Source organism: Schistocerca cancellata, chromosome 9, assembly GCF_023864275.1.
Source record: "Schistocerca cancellata isolate TAMUIC-IGC-003103 chromosome 9, iqSchCanc2.1, whole genome shotgun sequence".
NCBI lineage: Eukaryota > Metazoa > Arthropoda > Insecta > Orthoptera > Acrididae > Schistocerca > Schistocerca cancellata.
Genome location: NC_064634.1, coordinates 352,711,002 through 352,728,271, shown reverse-complemented (window position 1 = coordinate 352,728,271; position 17,270 = coordinate 352,711,002). Strand labels below are relative to the sequence as shown.

The window sequence follows — 17,270 nt, the reverse complement described above, 5'->3', positions numbered from 1 at the left end:
CAGATTTATTGTATTTCCTGGGAAATTACTCCCTATGATTCATACCATATAAACATATGGATAGTGAAGCACACAGTTCAAAATTTTTCTTACAATTTTTGAGGTTTTCATCCTTGCCTCATGGACTGTCTTTTTACATTACGCTGATAAAACAGTCTTCTACATTTATTTTAAACAAAATGTTATATGATGCTCAACTAAACTATGCATCATATTTAGCAGGTACATCGTAAGACTGCTTTGAAGAGTGGAGGAAATCCAGGTTTGCGTATTTTAGACTGTTAAATTAAATTCAAGTCACAGAGTTTGCAAAGGCTTTAGGTATAAGGTAGGAAAAATGTAGGGCAGGATGAGAGATTAAGTGACAAATGCTGAACAATACAAAATATATTTTATTGATGATAATTAGTAAGGTAATACACAATATTTTCTAACTTACATAATCTTAGAGATAATGGCTTTAAAAAGAGATTAACTGGACATATTGAAAATTATAATTATATTCTGTAAAAAATCCTGTTTTCAGAATATTACCTTAACATTTTTCCTTTACATGTTCTAGCAAAACAAACTACTTTTCTCATGTTGCAGCAACATTCTTTGCCTGGTTAAAACCATCACCACATCCTGAAACAAACAGAGCAACACTTATGAAAATAATAATGATCCTATAACCACACTTCCCACCACACACACACATTTTAACTTAGTCAGTTTTTTTAAGTAACCTGTCATCATTGCAAAACGTCCATCAGAAACCAGTTTTATTTTGGCTTCACTATTTGGTCAAAATGTTAAGCCTATTACTTCCTTCTACATACTTTCCTTCCTTGCTACCAAATGAAAACACAACAATAAGTTCCAAAAGTTTGAGCTTGTGTTAACTGATTTGTACTGTTCTTGTCATTAGTGCAACAGATTTATTTTGGGGGTGGGGGTGCACACATTCAGTTAAATACACTGTACATAATATTTACTATTTACACTCAGTATCTGGAAGTACAGGAGTAATGTAAGACATGACAAATCCTAACACTGCTTAACTCAAGGGTCACTTAAAATATACAACAAAATTGCAAGAACAGTTGGTATGTACACACTTAGGAATTAATTAATGTAGAAATATATATTGCAGGAAAAATAAAAAGAAAAGGTAAACAAATCTACCCAATGCAACGGATGAAACAAGAATACGGGTTAAAGAGTTCACTCTCTACCACCCTTTCTCTACTAATTCATTTCTCTCTCACCTATTAATTCAGCAATTCATATTTAAAGAAATTATATTTTTAAAAGGACAAAGGTTTAAGTGTCACAGGTGATAATGTGTCCATGAGGCATATATCTGAAGGATTTGAATGAATAAGTAAAAAAACACCAATTTAACCTTAGTGTGGGAGCAAACTATGAACCTATGACACATGCACGTTTCACTCCACAGAATATCTCTGAATTAGGAGGGACTAGCTTTTTATTGTGTCAACAAGCACGCGTGGATACAGTCACCGACGCACCTTGAAGTTCGCTACATGATCAATAGCCATAGTAGCAGAAGGAAGGAAGGACGAACATGAAATTAACCCAACTTCATGACATATACATCTAATACCCTCCAAGAGGTAAATGAACTATGTATCCTATTTCAATACTTTCCATCCTGTTGGCTGGTATACAATGGAACGCAATTTCATAATTCATCTTTTGGCCATGCAACCGAAACCACAATACTACTACTCCTAATACTCACATCAAAGAAAGTTTTGAATCACATCACGAGTTCTGGAACCTGTACAGAAAACTGGAAGAGAGATCAACATAAACATCATTTCTGCCTTTTTATTACTCATGAAAACCACACATTGCATGTTGTACATCCATACAGTAAGACCTTCAGATGTGTTGGTCCAGATTGCTGTACACACTACCTTTAATACCCAGTAGCACGTCCTTTTGCATTGACGCGTAACTATTCGTCATGGCATACTATCCACAAGTTCATCAAGGCACCGTTGGTCCAGATTGTCCCATTTCTCAATGGTTATTCGGAGCAGATCCATCAGCGTGGTTGGTGGGTCGTGTCATTCATCAACAGCCCTTTTCAATCTATCCCAGGCATGTTCGATAGGGTTCATGCCTGGAGAACATGCTGGCCACTCTAGATGAGCGACGTCGTTGCCCTGAAGGAAGTCATTCACAAGATGTGCACGATCGGGGCGCAAATTTTCATCCATGAAGACGAATGCTTCACCAATACGCTGCCGATATGGTTGCACTATTGATCGGAGGATGGCATTAATGTATTGTACATCTGTTATGGCGCCTTCCATGACCACCAGTGGCATAAGTAGACCCCACATAATGCCACCCCAAAACAGCAGGGAACCTCCACTTTGCTGCACTCACTGGACAATGTGTCTAACGTGTTCAGTCTGACCGGGTTTCCTCCAAACACATCTCCGACGATTGTCTGATTGAAGGCATATGCGACACACATCGGTGAAGAGAACGTGATGCCAATCTGAGCGGTCCATTCAGCATATTGGGCTCATCTGTACCACACTGCATGGTGTCATGTTTGCAAAGATGGATCTCGCCATGGATGTCAAGAGTGAAATTGCACATCATGCAGCCTGCTGCACACAGTGAGCCACAACAGGACGACCTGTGGCTGCATGAAAAGCATTATTCAACAAGGTGGCGTTGCTGTCAGGGTTCCTCCAAGCCATAATCCGAAGGTAGCGGTCACTCACTGCAGTAGTAGCCCTTGGGCAGCCTGAGCGAGGCATGTCATCGACAGTTCCTGTCTCTCTCTATTTCTCCTCCATATCCGAACAACATTGCTTTGGTTCACTCCGAAACGCCTGGACACTTCCCTTGTTGAGAGCCCTGCTTGGCACAAAGGAACAATGCAAACGTGATGGAACTGTGGTATTGACTGTCTAGGCATGGTTAAACTACAGAAAACACAAGCTGTGTACCTCCTTCCTGCTCGAATGACTGGAACTGATCGGCTGCCGGACACCCTCAGTCTAATAGGCACTGCTCATGCATGGTTGTTTACATCTTTGGGCGGGTTTAGTGACATCTCTGAACAGAGAAAGGGACTGTGTCTGTGATACAATATCCAGTCAATGTCTACCTTCAGGAGTTTTGGGAAGTGGGGTGATGCAAAACTTTTTCTGATGAATGTATGTTACTTTGTCAGACCTATTTTGTGAAGAAAATACTGGACCAAAATGTAAAATGCAAAATTTAGGAGGAAAAAAAAAGAAAGACCAATTAACAATTCTAGTGTAAATGTCAGGTAAAAGTTATTCCCGCATTTCTAATAATATTTTATTGAGTGAAAACTAAAGAGATCATAAGCTGGATGATGATGATAATGTATGCTTCAACGTATAGCTACACCATTCAGTGATCTGTAACCACATATCAAGATATCAAGACTTCAAACAAATGTTGGTAAGCTCTCTGACGATGCCCTTCTTTCAGAGCTACCGTAGTTGGTACAGAAACACAACACGCGTGCATGTGCATACATGCACAACCACACCCATGTGAAAACGCGCGCAGGCCCATGCACACATGCACAGCTACTTTGTCCTGGAACAGTAATTCAATTAGAGTGAGGAATTTTATCAGAATGGCCATGGAGATGAAGGAGTCGCAGAGGGGGGGGGGGGGGGGGGGAGGTTTGGAAGGAAATTTGACTGACAGATGGGAGGGAGAGGCAGCAGATGCACATAATAGGAATGTGGCACTGGTGAAACCACTCTGGTATGGGCAGGGGGAGATTATGTGTGACACGCAATGACCACGAGTAACTGACTAATAGGCGATACAGAACTCAGGAAATGGAAGGCAAAGATACAGAAATGGAGTAGAGTGTGGGACAAGGATGTAGCATACCACTAAGATGGGGTACACACTTTGTCCCACCTTTATAACTAAATAACAGATTTCATGAGCTAAGGTTAACTTGATTTATTCACATTCGAAAAAGGAAACCTTTATTTTGTTTGCATGTACCTGATTTCATGAGCTATCATGGGCTCAAATTATGCATCAGAGGAGAGAGGGCCTAAGGGCACTGAGCGTCAACAAGGCAGATTTTATGGTGTGTTCTTGCTGGAAAGGGATGATGGCAGTTAGGAAGTGTCTAGACATGTTGGTGGAGTAATACTACTACCAGGTTCTCCAGGTAAGGCTTAGATTCTCTGTAAGGACACACTTCTCCTGCAAGAATGAGACTGTCCCTTTATCTAGGCAGGGAAGACACGGAAAATAGAGCAAAGCTTTTTTAGATCTGAAAAGCTTGGTAAAGCCAGCAACATAGCTAAAATAGGTATTGTGAATTTCAACAGACAAACTACCAGACTCTCCTTCATACTGTATTACACCAAGGGTAGCTTCAGTGTAGACGGTTCATCCAAGTAGCCATTGTAACAAAATCCCTTGATGTTGGCAATGGTGACTCAGTTCCACAGCTTGCCTCATGTGTTCCTGGCAGTAATTAAACTCGCTGAGGGCTGATGGTTCTTGGTACATGATGGTCATTGTTCTAAGATTGTGGGCATTTTGTGACTCATTAAATTATCTGTAAGACACACATGGTGTGACAGGACTAAGATTTTGCTGCATCTGCTTTCATGACAGGCACAATTTTAACTGCTCAGTATTCTGGAGAAACCACCATGCTTCTGCTTAGTATGATTTTAAGAAGTTACTGCATTTCAGAGTAATGGGTTCCCATTGAAAGATAAATTTGCTCATACTGGCTCATTGATCAAAACCTTTCTGTAATGAAGGTTGTTATTTCTCTCCTTTGTAGTGTTATGGACAAACTGCATTGTATGACCATGCTTTTTGAAATCTGCAAGCAGGTAGGTCCTGCACAATCCCAGAATTATAATCAGTGAGGTGATACACAGTGCCAAGGAAGTGGGCTTAAGTCGAGGTCCATTACCATGCAATCAGTGCATCATAAAAAATCTGTGGTTAGGTGTCTCTCTCACTTGACAGACTACACAGGATGAAGCAACCAATGGAGCACTGGCCAGCAAACATATAGATTATTGTTTTTGTATTATATGTTTGCAATGAATAATTTTTTCGTTCAGTTTGCATGCAATACTAGGTGACAGAATGAACATGTCTTAAGTGAGTAAATTGACATGCATATTACCACTGAACCACAGACTGGTTGTGGTGTGGTGTGGTCAGGAAAAACAATAGTAAGAGTTTTAGCTATTGTTAGGAAGTGCAGCACAAGTGAGTGTGAGGTGTCTCCTGCATGTGTAAAGGCATGTTATTTAGGAGAAGGAAGGCTGATAATGAAGGTTGGAAATTGTGTTTACCTTTTAAGAATGCCGACTCTCTTCTTGGCTACTTACACCAAAGTAGGAGGCATTACGGGATGCGAAAATGGATCATCAGTCTACAGGAGACAGAGACTTCAATGATTTATGATGTAGAGCTGCGGCTGCCAAGATGCCATGCATGAGTTTCGCAGTTTGAAAGGAATGACTACAGGGGACGATTTATTTCGCCACTTAGAACAAACATTACTATCAATGCAATTACCACTGCTAGAACTGGTAAGTGTTACAACTGATTGAGGCAGAAACATGAGTGGGTAGAATTAAAACTAAACTGACAGACAGGTTGTGATATCCTATCAACTTTCTGTTGTGGTATGCTGCAAAGTTCTTGAATGGAAAGAAGTAAAGGACATTGCAATACCCACTGAACACTTCACCAGAAAAAATGGGTCGATACATCGTCAATTTGAACGGTCTGTCACTGTGGAAGCAGATCACTGACATACCTTGTATTTGGGGATGTCAAGTTAAATACCTTTCAGATGTCAATTTTCAATGTTTTTTGTAATTGGCAACCAGTTTAAGCATTTTACTATGCCATCTTCAGGCCTTACTACAGTTATATCTTCAACCATCACCTGCCGACTGTTAAATAAACATAGGAATGTGAATATAGGCTTTCCTGGTGTATACTGCTGGTGAAATCTTCTCGGGCTTCCATCCAGATAGCTACGCTGAAAATCCATGACGTTTCAATGAGTGTCATTCTCATCATCTTCTGGTGAAGTCTCTTTGCCTTTACAAATATCTGCTTGTGTCTGTATATGTGCGGATGGATGTGTGTGTGTGTGTGTGTGTGTGTGTGTGTGTGTGATATTTTTCCCACGTGGAATGTTCCCTCTCAGCCGCAGTTCATTGACACTTCGCCAGAAGATGATGAGAATGACACTCATCAAAATGTCACTGATTTTCAACGCAGCTACCCGGATGGAAGCCCGAGAAGATTTCATCGAACATGGGACTTATCTAACATTCAGCAGGTGATGGTTGAAGAGATAACTGTGGCAAGGCCTGAAGATGGTGCAATAAAATGCTGAAACTGGTTGCCAATTAAAATAAGGTGTAAAATTGACAGCTGAGAGGTATTTAATTTTACATCCTCTGTCAAACAGCCAAGTCCTGCAACCATTTCGAAAAAGATGGACATACAGAGACTATCTTGTATTATTCTGAATTGAAATGGATAAGTAGAGATGCAGTACTGAAAAGATTTTTTTGATATAAAAATGCAAATGTGTCCCAGAACTTCCAGATTCTCAGTAGTTAATGTACCTTTGATTTTTGAGAGATTTAAGCAGTCAAATATGCTGACTATGAAGCTGCAAGGAAAAAACAAATTAATATCCAATATGCATGCACACAAAGGCATTTTAGATTTTATGGCAGCAGGAGTGCAAACTTAAAAGGCGGTGTGGCCTTTAGCACCAGAAGTAATATGTAAGCGTTCTGCACGAATGGTATTGTCCCTTTTTCTGGACGGGAGAGTGGTACAAAGTAGTGTGAAGCTGTTCCGGATCTGACAAGCACTCTAAATTAAAGTTTGAAAGCAGGAGTTGAGGTAAGATGCGGGTATTTAACTTCATACAGCTACCTACATACTGTTCAAAAAAGATGTAATCATCCTCACTGAATCTATATTACAAATGGGGACACCATCTGGTTTTTGGGGAGAAGGTGTTGGGACGAAGTGAGAGTGCTTGACAAAGCCAACAACGTTACTGAAACAGATACTATGTAGTTAAACTTGACAACAGTCAACAGAGAAGCTACCAGGCACTGCTTCATGCTGTATTGCACAGAGACTGTCTTTGTGTTGGCAATTCAGCCCAGCAGCCACTGTAATACCATCCCTTGGTGTTGGTGATGGCTGTGCAGCTTGTCTCACATCTTGCGCAAGTTCCTAATGAACTAGCACCTTGTATTTATGTCATGTTGATGGTAATTAATATCACTGAGGGTTTCTGGGTCACAATGACATTAAATGATCCAAGATTAATGTCATTTCACAACTCTTGAAAATACCCTAAAGACCTATGTGGCAGGATTAAGATTTGTTCTCTGCTTGTTTCCAGGAACAGTTTTAACTGGGCAAATGTTCGTGCTTTGTCTTATTTTAAGAAGTAACCAACAATCAGACTATCCTTGCCACCCCTCCCTATTTAGGTGATCATATGCTAATCAGATTTTTGTATTTTTCCTTTTTTTGGTATGTGACGTACCGAACTAAAATATGAACCTTCAGAAGCAGTTTGATGCAACTCTTTCTTGAGAAAATAGACTTTTTAGATATCCAACTGACTGATTCACCACAGGACAGAATTTTTGATGTGTTGCATGGCTATCAGTAGTGCTCAAGACCAGTAACTGCTTGATCACTGGTTAGATCTTGTTTCAATCATCATTCATTTTTTATTCAATTCAAATTTTACATCATTTAAAAATGCGTAAGTTGCATGATAATTAGCACATATTGAATTATTCTGAATGAAAATTGCATTTCAACTGAGAGGAAAAGATACTAGAGAATGTCTATACAAGGAGAAGTTAAGTACCTATTATCTGCATGTGTTTACAAACTTTACAATATGCACCTTACTATTAGTTGACAATGTTTGCCATCATCAGGTCTTATGACACTGGTGTGATGCTTGCACTACTAAAATTACCTGCAAAGTGGACCACAGCTGCTTGGATACAAAAGATTTTGTTGAATTCCACAATGGTTTGAAGGGATACCTCATCTTCCTGCAAGGGACATTTGTGACTGTAGTAGCATTTCAGCATTCAATGCTGAAGCAGCAGATAGTGTTCTGTGGTATTGTGAGAAAGGGAGAGGGGAGACAATGCCTGAAGAAGCAATGCTACCACCAGAAAACTTGTAGCGTTATACATTTCAAACCTCATATGAAAAATAAGTTTGCCACATATGTACAGTTAATCCAATGAACAGAATGATGAAAATGTTTTTGATGAAACAAGATGTGCACTTTAAAAAAAATTGTAATTATAAATGTGTTAATAACATTTGACAAATTTTATTTTTAAGTGACATAGGTATTTGAACTGGAAGAAAAGAAACAAAAAATTATCCAAAGAAATACTGACCAAAAAGAGACTGAAACAAGTGGTTCAGTGTTTGTGTCTCGAGTGCTAGAGACAGAAACAGGTTGTCTGTCAAAAATTTCTAATTTTCAGTGAAATAAAGTATCTTGGAGAACTTCAAAGTAATTTTTCTCAACAATGTTTGCGAATTGCTTCTGCTATTTGGATAACTGATTTCTGAACTTCACGTATGGTGAGTATAGAAGCTTACAAAAATTTGATTACCATGTTGTACCCCTTTAAGTGGTACTTCAATGTCTATGCAATCTGTTACATATACTGGTCAATCCTTACACCACACCTAACCCTAGCCTCTTGCTACTTACATTGTACCCCTGCAAAAGACCCAGGAACAATCCATGTCCTATGCATTCCTAGAACACATCAGTTTCACTCTCATTACAAGCATATTGTAGTGTATCAGAACTCTCGTGGTTGCAACATAAGAGTTTCCATTTAAATTTATGGTTTTATGTAACTTTTTTGTATTATCATTTCCTCCTTATGTACCCTATATTATCAATTAGGTGCTCACTTGAGCAATTTTAACACTGCTGCCATCTCATTTTCAACTGTTTCACAATAAGTGGAGATAAAGATTTTATGCATTTTCTCCTAGTAGTTGTGACGCTGAGAGAACACACACAGATGCACGGTCATGTTTTTGTAACATGATTTGCGAAAATATGTGCTGAGTCTCCATATACATTGGCATAGACTACATTACTTGTTAACCAATCTAGTCATTTTATGTTTATCAAGGAAAAAAATGGAAAATTAACACAAACCAACCAAAAGATTTCTACTGCCAATCATAGAAAAGCAGCAGCATAAATTGTATGAGAATATCCTATCCTGTCCATTTTACCAAAACAATGGTGTTCATATATGACCAAACTGTCAAAGTCACTGTGTTACAACAAATTTTATGTTTTAATGCTAATGTATTGAGAAAAGTAGAGATTTGTGGAGACTAGCAGTCAATTCACAACCAAACAAGCCATGAATTACAAAATTATATCAATCTCATGAGACTTTATAAAGCAGACAAAGGAGCACCAGGCGCAGCAAGAGAAGCTAAAAAACAGAAAGTAAAGGACAAAAGGAATGATGAAGCCTATGAATCAGACAGTTCTGAATATGGAAAATGACTGTAATAAAAGCTAAAATTGTAATTAAAATTTTTAATTAGAAGCAAATACAGATTTTAATGCAGTTTTCTCAAAACAGCATTTTTTCTGTTTTCAGTGCCATTATTGTGAGATCTATGCAACAGTATTTCTTTGAATTTTCTGCAGTTGTTAACAGACAGTTAATGAACAATACTAAAATTTGGTTTAGTGAATATTCAGAAAAAAAAACTCTTGTGGCCAAAATCTTTGAATAAATGGATTTATACAGGATCAATCAGTGTTATTTACACTAGACTGAAGTAATATTTGTGTACAATTCCCTTTCTAAGTTTTAAGATTTTTTTTACAGTTTATCTTGAAAGCAGCACTGTCAGCATAGGCAAACCAGTACTTACATGTTTCTCCTTAAGGAACTTTAAATTATCACTTATTTTATAGAGAGCACATTCACTCCTACTGGTATTTCTCCTTAAGAATAACTTTGCAAAAGTAAGCAACATGAAGAACATAATTTAAAAAAAAATAGACTTTGCACTCTTCAATAAGATTGCGAAAGGAGTTATACATTATATATTCTAAAGAAGATCTCTTGCAAGTTGCCCAGAGACAAAATACAACTAGAAACTGGAAAAAAATCAGGAGCTTACTTCAGTAGCCACTCCCTCCCTAGAATATCTTTATACCTAAATGTTTTAATTACAAATCTCTGATAATGTGTGTGTGTGTGTGTGTACTTAGAGGGCAGATCCGTCGGCAAATTCACTGTGGCCTGCTGGTTGGGAAAGTAAAACACACTCCAATAAAATGTAGTGCACAGTGACCTGCACACCACAAGCACCATATACTGGCAGCTCTTAACAGAGTAAGGGCCATTCATCACAGGGCTGGGGCCTATGCGAAGGTGATTAAAAAGGATCTTGTCACATTGACGTGGCTGGAAGGAGGTACGCCAGGCTCGCGTTGTGGGTTTTAATAGATGGAGCTTATTGTCTGTCACTTTCAGCCACTCAACTTCCTATCAACACATGACTTTGTACCTCAACAGTGAATATGCAGGGGGGAGGCACACACAAATAACTGAAGATCATGACACACCTCCTTGGCTGCTAAATCTGCCTTTCAATCTCCACATTACATGTGTCCTGGTACCCAGCAAAAGAAACACCTCCTTCCTCAGGGTACAAATGTTGGACAGAGTGAAGGGTACTCAGAGAATTGGAACAGACAAGAAACTTAGCATCAAAGACAGTTAAGCCTTGAGGCAGTTTGACCTTGAGGACATGATCTGAGAAAATGACAGACAGAACAACCACTGGAGTCCACCTGTTTAGTCCCATCTGTTAAGGCAGCTACATAGTTTTTGTGCTCATATAAAATGTCAGAAAATATCACATTAGAAACTGGAGTGTAATGTCTCCTGTACTGCACTAAATATAAAATGACACTAGGCTTCAGCAGTAGCCAGAGTGGCAGACAGTTAAAACCCTGGATTTAGGGTTGTACTTGCCCCACACCCAGTGACTTCTGCATACATTGCATGTGGATCTGAAATGGCATTGTGGCTCAAGGACAGCTGTAGAAAAGGTGTTCCAGAGGTGGAAGAGCAACAGTACGGTATGAGGGTGAAGTCAGAGCTGTGAGGAACTGTCTGATGCACCACGAGGAGCTTCCACCGAATGGCGATGGTGATTCCCTGGCCTTAGCAGAGAGATTGGGTATGGGACTGTTCCCACAAACACCTGTGGCCAGCCGGTCCCCTCATGGGAGACAGCGTCAATGATTTGCAAAGACGAGGGCCTCGCCAATCCACACACTATGGACCCATAATCCAGCCGTGAACACACAAAAGCCCTATAAAACTGGAGTAGGTTTTTGGCAAAGGCTATGACATTCAGTGCCTTGAGGATTCTAGCTTTCAGGTCTCTAAGGTGTGGCAAGCATAATAATGTGGAGTGAAAACACAGAAACCTCCTTTAATTGAAAACCTGTCTTTGTAGCCAATTCCTCTAACCTTCGCAATGTTAAGTTGCAATTGATGGCTTGCTGTTGCAAAACTGGAGGAAGAACAGAAAACAGCAAATTTGTCCACAAATAAGGAGCACTGTACATGACTCACTAGTGCAGATGCGATACAGTTGATGGCTACGGCAAAGACTATAAAACTTAAAACGCTGGCCTGAAGGACACCATTCTCCTACTCGAAATGATCTGACAACCTGTCAACAGTTCAGGTCCTAAAAAACTCCTGTGACATGAAAGACCGTATGAAAATGGAGAGATGACAATTGATGCAGTTTTGCAAGAATACAGGGTCTCCAAGTAGTACTGTATGCCTTACTTATATCTAAAATATGCCGATACAGTGACATTTACGAAGGAAAACCTGCTGAGTAGCCATGTCTAGCAGGGTCAGGTTGTCGACAGTAAACCAAAATCTCCAGAATCCACATTGAGAATGGCTAAGGAGCTGCCTGATCCCTAACAGACCAGATGATGGTTAACCATTCACTCCAGGGTCTTTCCTCAACAGTTGACTGTTAGATTTAACGACGACCAATTTACTCACATAATATTAAGCAAGCTCTAGTGCATAGACTTAATGATACGACAATCAGCAGCTTTTTTCGCAGGAAAACCACATTTTCTCGTAACTGCACAAAAATTTCATTTATGGCTCGTAAAAAATAAAAATATACTAAAACTAATAAAAAGTTACAATATGGGCATGTGCTTAGGTAGCTTATTATTTAATATATGTATATTTGTAATAAATATATAAATAAATATATGTAATACACAGAGGGAAAACATTATTACAAAAAATCTCATAATGTACCTTACCAATTTACTACACACACACACACACACACACACACACACACACACACAAACGGAGAAATGTTAACAAACAGAAAAGTTTTATTTTTGGATTCATGGTTTATTAGGATTAGAATATTACTACAGAAGCTGAATTTACAATAACAATAAACAAGGGTCAAGGTCAATGACGGGGGGGGGGAGTAGGAGATGGACAGAGAAGTGGGGGGTGGGGGGGAAATGGATATAGAAAACGGGGAGGAGGGAGAGAGCAGAGGGAATTGAGATTGGTTAGTTGGTTGGTTTGAGGAGTAAAGGGACTAAACATCTTGGTTATCAGTCCCCTTTCCTGATGTCACACAGGTCTCAGTTGAAAACCATACCCCACATGAATCCTATCACTTAAAATTAGGGAAAGGTACAAAATACGTAAAATGGATTGTGTAACTGCACAGAAGGAAAAAACAAAATAAGCAAGACAAAAATGAAAACATTAACTAAAGGAAAAAAATCAGTAGAAGCTGTTAAAACAATATAGCAGATGGCCTGAGCTGGCTGATCGCAAGGATGAAAAAAGGATAAGCCAGCCACTCTGCAACAAACTAAAATCTCCAGTCTAAAAGCACAAGACAAGAGAAACACAGATGGTAAAAAGATGAACACAAAGTCAAACAGACAGCACCAGAGGGAGCAAAGAAGAGTTAACATTTAGGTAAGGTGAAGGCCTTGGAAGGAAGGCATAGATTGAGTGACAATAAAAACACTCCTCTAAGAATGTAGAACTACGTCAGGCTTTGTCACATTGTCACCTAATACTGTAGGTAGTGCCTCTGGAAGGTTAAAGACAGCCACAGGGTGCTAGATTGGGACAATCCAAGGAAATGTGGACTACTGCAATCTCTCAACGGACCCATTCTGTTCGAGAGGAGCCGAAGGAGGCTGTTGCTTCTCCAGCTGGGGGTTGGGGACTGATTTCCCCGGCATTTGGGAAGGAGTTGCTCCCAAAGCAGATGCTTTAGGAGCAGCAGCAGAAGAAATGCCACCAACGACCAAGGGAGCGATGTTGTTGGGTGGCCCTAAGGGCCCACTGTACGAGGCAGAGATGAGGGAAATGCCATTGACAGCAAGGGTGATGCCATTGTAGCTCCAGCATACAAAGATGCCAAGCGAATGGGGTGCAACAGGTCATACTACTTCTTAGTCTCCTGATAAGTCAGCCTGTCCAGGGTCTTTTACTCCATAATTTGTGTCTCCTTTTGGAGAACCATGCAGTCCTGGAGCAGGGGAGTGGTGCTTGTAACGCGGGAAATGCATATCCTCTTATTTCCATCTAGTGTACTGTAATTTTTTTCCTTGTTTTGTTACCTCAAGATATGACATTTCTGTCTCTTTATATATTGTAATTGTTTTACTGTTTGTGTGTATATATATATATATTTATGCATTTATGTCGATGTATAATTGGTTTGTTTCGTAAATATTATTTGTATTTTTACGCTGGGTCTTGCCTAGGGAAAACTGCTATCGAACGATCACGTCGATAGGTCGTGTGAAGAATCAAAGTGTGTAGGATCTTTGGTAGTGTTAACTCTGCCGCGTGGAGCGCGGGCTGAGCAGAAGGAGTCTGACTGGAGTAGCGAGTGGAGCAGGTGTGTTGTGTGACGCTCCCGCGAGTTGCCGCGCTTTCGGGGTTTGGTAGCATGTAATTGCGCTCGACTTGCGATGATAGTTTCTGACATGGTGTCGCGGACGGGAAACATTAACTAGCGCACATCAAGAGCCCGTTTCGTCTGGTGACCGTGTCGAGAAGCTTCTGCAACAGCGACGGCCGACAATGAGTGACTGTCGCCACCTCCTCGGCCGACGGCTTCAAACAACCGACGAGGAAGACTGGAAGCACGTAAAGTTTTAGAACTGTATGGCAGACCTCAGCTTTTAATCTTGTTCCATTTGCCTCGCAATATTACAGCAACTTAGCATGAACCTTTGTTGCTCATTGTCCCAATTGCATTACCAAGCAGGGTCCCTCCCTTTTCCGGAATGAACACGAGTGTCGTTGAAATTCAGACGCCAGCATTAAAGTAACATCATTTCACTGCTTTAATCTCAAAGGTATTCACAGCTGGCTTCAATATTCAGATTACACAAGCACAAATTAAGAGTGCGAGTTTTGTTATCGTATTTTAGCTTACCTGTGACTGCAGCTCAGCTTGGTACGTACTAAATTTTACTATTGTTAATTGTTCAGAATCATTTAATTCAAGATCAAAGTTAAATCTCTTATTTCTAAATTGCATAGATTCAAGTAGCTTTTGAAATGATTGTTGAGGTAGTCCAAGACTAACCGTATTTTACTGAATTTCGATGTGCTTCAGAAAGAAAGCTCACTATTAACTTCAGTCACTAAATTAACTTTAGATTTTCCGGTTTTATTAATTCTTTTGCTAAATTAAGTCAGGGTGTAGGGAAATTTATTACTTCTGACAAATTTTCAGTTTTCACACTACGCGTGTCAACCTTCAGTTGCCACGCTTCTAGTGCTAATTATATGTGTAATAACTTTTCTTTTTCAGTTACTATAGTAATTGTCCTTAGGACTGGCGACCGTGATTTCCCCCAAATCTCAAATACCTAATTACCGCTAGTTAATTGTTAACGTAACGGCTGCACATTTACTTTCTTTATTAACTTTACCCCTTTTCAAAATTAATTTCCACCAGTTTCATTAGCACATTTCCTTTCATTTAGATGTAACCCTTTCCTCCCTCTTTACCGACAGGTTAACTTCGGTGACGATTGCTTTTCCAAAACTCCCATTAGGTACACGCGGTTTCATTTTTCCCTGTCATTAAGGTCGATAAGTGAGGGGGAGGTTACATGCTCTCCACAGTTGACACAGATAGGAGGGGCACATGGGAGTATTCGGATGCATATGATGTCCGCAGTCTCGACATGTGCCACTGGAAGTGCACTGGGAAGACACGTACCTGAATTTTCAGGATTGGGGGAGGGATATATGGTTTTACATCACTTCAGTAAACTATCACTTTGATTAGTTCAGGTAATGAATCACCCTCAAAGGCCAAGATGAAGGCACCAGTATCAACCTTACAGAAATGCTGGACGAAGTGACGCCTAGTTCTAAATAGGCACTGCACAGGTTTCAATGAAACATGATCTCCTGGACCATGTTGATGCTTTTGAAGGGAATGACCAAAACACAAATATCACCCAGCTTGTCCCAGGCAAGTAATACCCCTGACAGGGCTGGGAATGCTGTCTGAATCACGACTGACCCACTGTGCATTTGGAACATCCCCAAACTTACCCTCCAGGTGTTCTACAACAACTGAGGCTCTGTAACCAAAAATGAGCCCCCATGGGTTCTGCTCCACATTAAATAACCAGGCAAATATGGCTTTCTTCTTTCTGTAACCCTATGTTCCTCCCATGGTGCAACTAGGGAGGTGAACGATTTTGGGGTCATACTTCTCAGCACAGAATTCAACCTTCCCTTTCTTAGAGACTGCTGATGCCATTTAGTACGCAGCAAAAGATGTCTTGGTCCGCTTCATTGTGTGTCATCTGTCTTGGTGCCACCCATCCAATCAGGGGGCTCTCCCCACGGGTGCCACCCACCCACAGCTGAGGCCACCTGACACGGTAGCCATTGCAGGCAGTCTTGATGCCTCAAGAAGACTGGCATCTACTTGGCATAAGTGGGGAACTTGCAGCTCAGGCATCAGCAACGTGATCCTTGCATTGTTAGGGGGCTACCAACAAGTGGGTACACGACAGGCCCTCCACGACGGACCGGTTATTGTGCTGGATACTGGGTGCATAGAAATCCTGTACTGTCACGGGGGCAACAGAGGACAGCAGACAATGGATGGAGATTCTGCACCATGTAAGGTGTCCTCGCCCATATAGCTGGATCATTGGTGGAGTTGCAGATACATGACAATAACAGATGGAGAGGATCTTAAAGCATGATGGATATATGATGCACAACGTAAAGCATCATCCTCCAAATGGACTGCATTTTGGAAAAATTTGGAAAGTGTGGAGGTCGAACCTTAAGGGGAACAGAAAACTGAAGGCCGAAAAGTAAGACTCCTTTTAGTTGCCTTCTACCACAGGCTGGAATACCTCGGGCCTCTTGTAATTCCCAAACCCACAGGCAGAGAGAGAGAGAGGGGCGCAGGCGACGGGGGGGGGGGGGGGGGGGGGCAGGCGACGGGGTGGGGGGCAGGCGACAGGGGTGGAGACGATGGGGCTAGAGGGGGGAGGAGGGGGAGAGCGGGGAGGAGGGGGGAGGAAGGGGTGTGGTGGGGGGAGGAGGGGTGTGGTGGGGGGGAGGAGTTGGGGAGGACATGCACAGGGGGGGGGAGGAGGAGGCGGAAGAAGAGGTGACAGGTATAGAGAGGAGGAGATGGACAAAGAAAGGGAGAGGGAAAGATGGACGGACAGGAGAGAGAAGGATATTATGATGTATATCCAATTTTCAACATATATTTTATATGTGCTTTCTCTTTTCTTTCTTTTCCATTTAAGCAGACTGAGCCACAGCAAAGTGTGACTGTGTACAGCTAGAGCCAATAAATATTTCAGGTAAAATTTATGATGGTTACTTGTCTATTAATGTACAACTTCACATTATTTTACATTTAGAAAGTTCTGTTCTCTTTATGGGAACCATAAAATGAAATTAGTTTTCTGAAAATTGGTACAAATAAATGAGAAAACACAGAATTTACTGGCATGAAATACTTTATGTATAAGGGGATCCCGAATTTACTGTCAAAAAATGGCTGGCCATAGAGGACAAAAGAATTAC

General features: G+C 40.6%; 1 long non-coding RNA gene across 2 annotated transcripts in view; it reads right to left on the bottom strand.

The window, feature by feature from the left end:
* Window positions 1–372: 372 nt before the first annotated feature.
* LOC126100405 (uncharacterized) overlaps window positions 373–17,270 on the bottom strand; it is a 64,917-nt gene continuing 48,019 nt past the window's right edge. For both annotated transcript variants that reach the window (XR_007522170.1, XR_007522171.1), the window contains one exon: window positions 373–627. This is a non-coding gene — a long non-coding RNA (uncharacterized LOC126100405). The remainder of the gene's footprint in view (window positions 628–17,270) is intronic.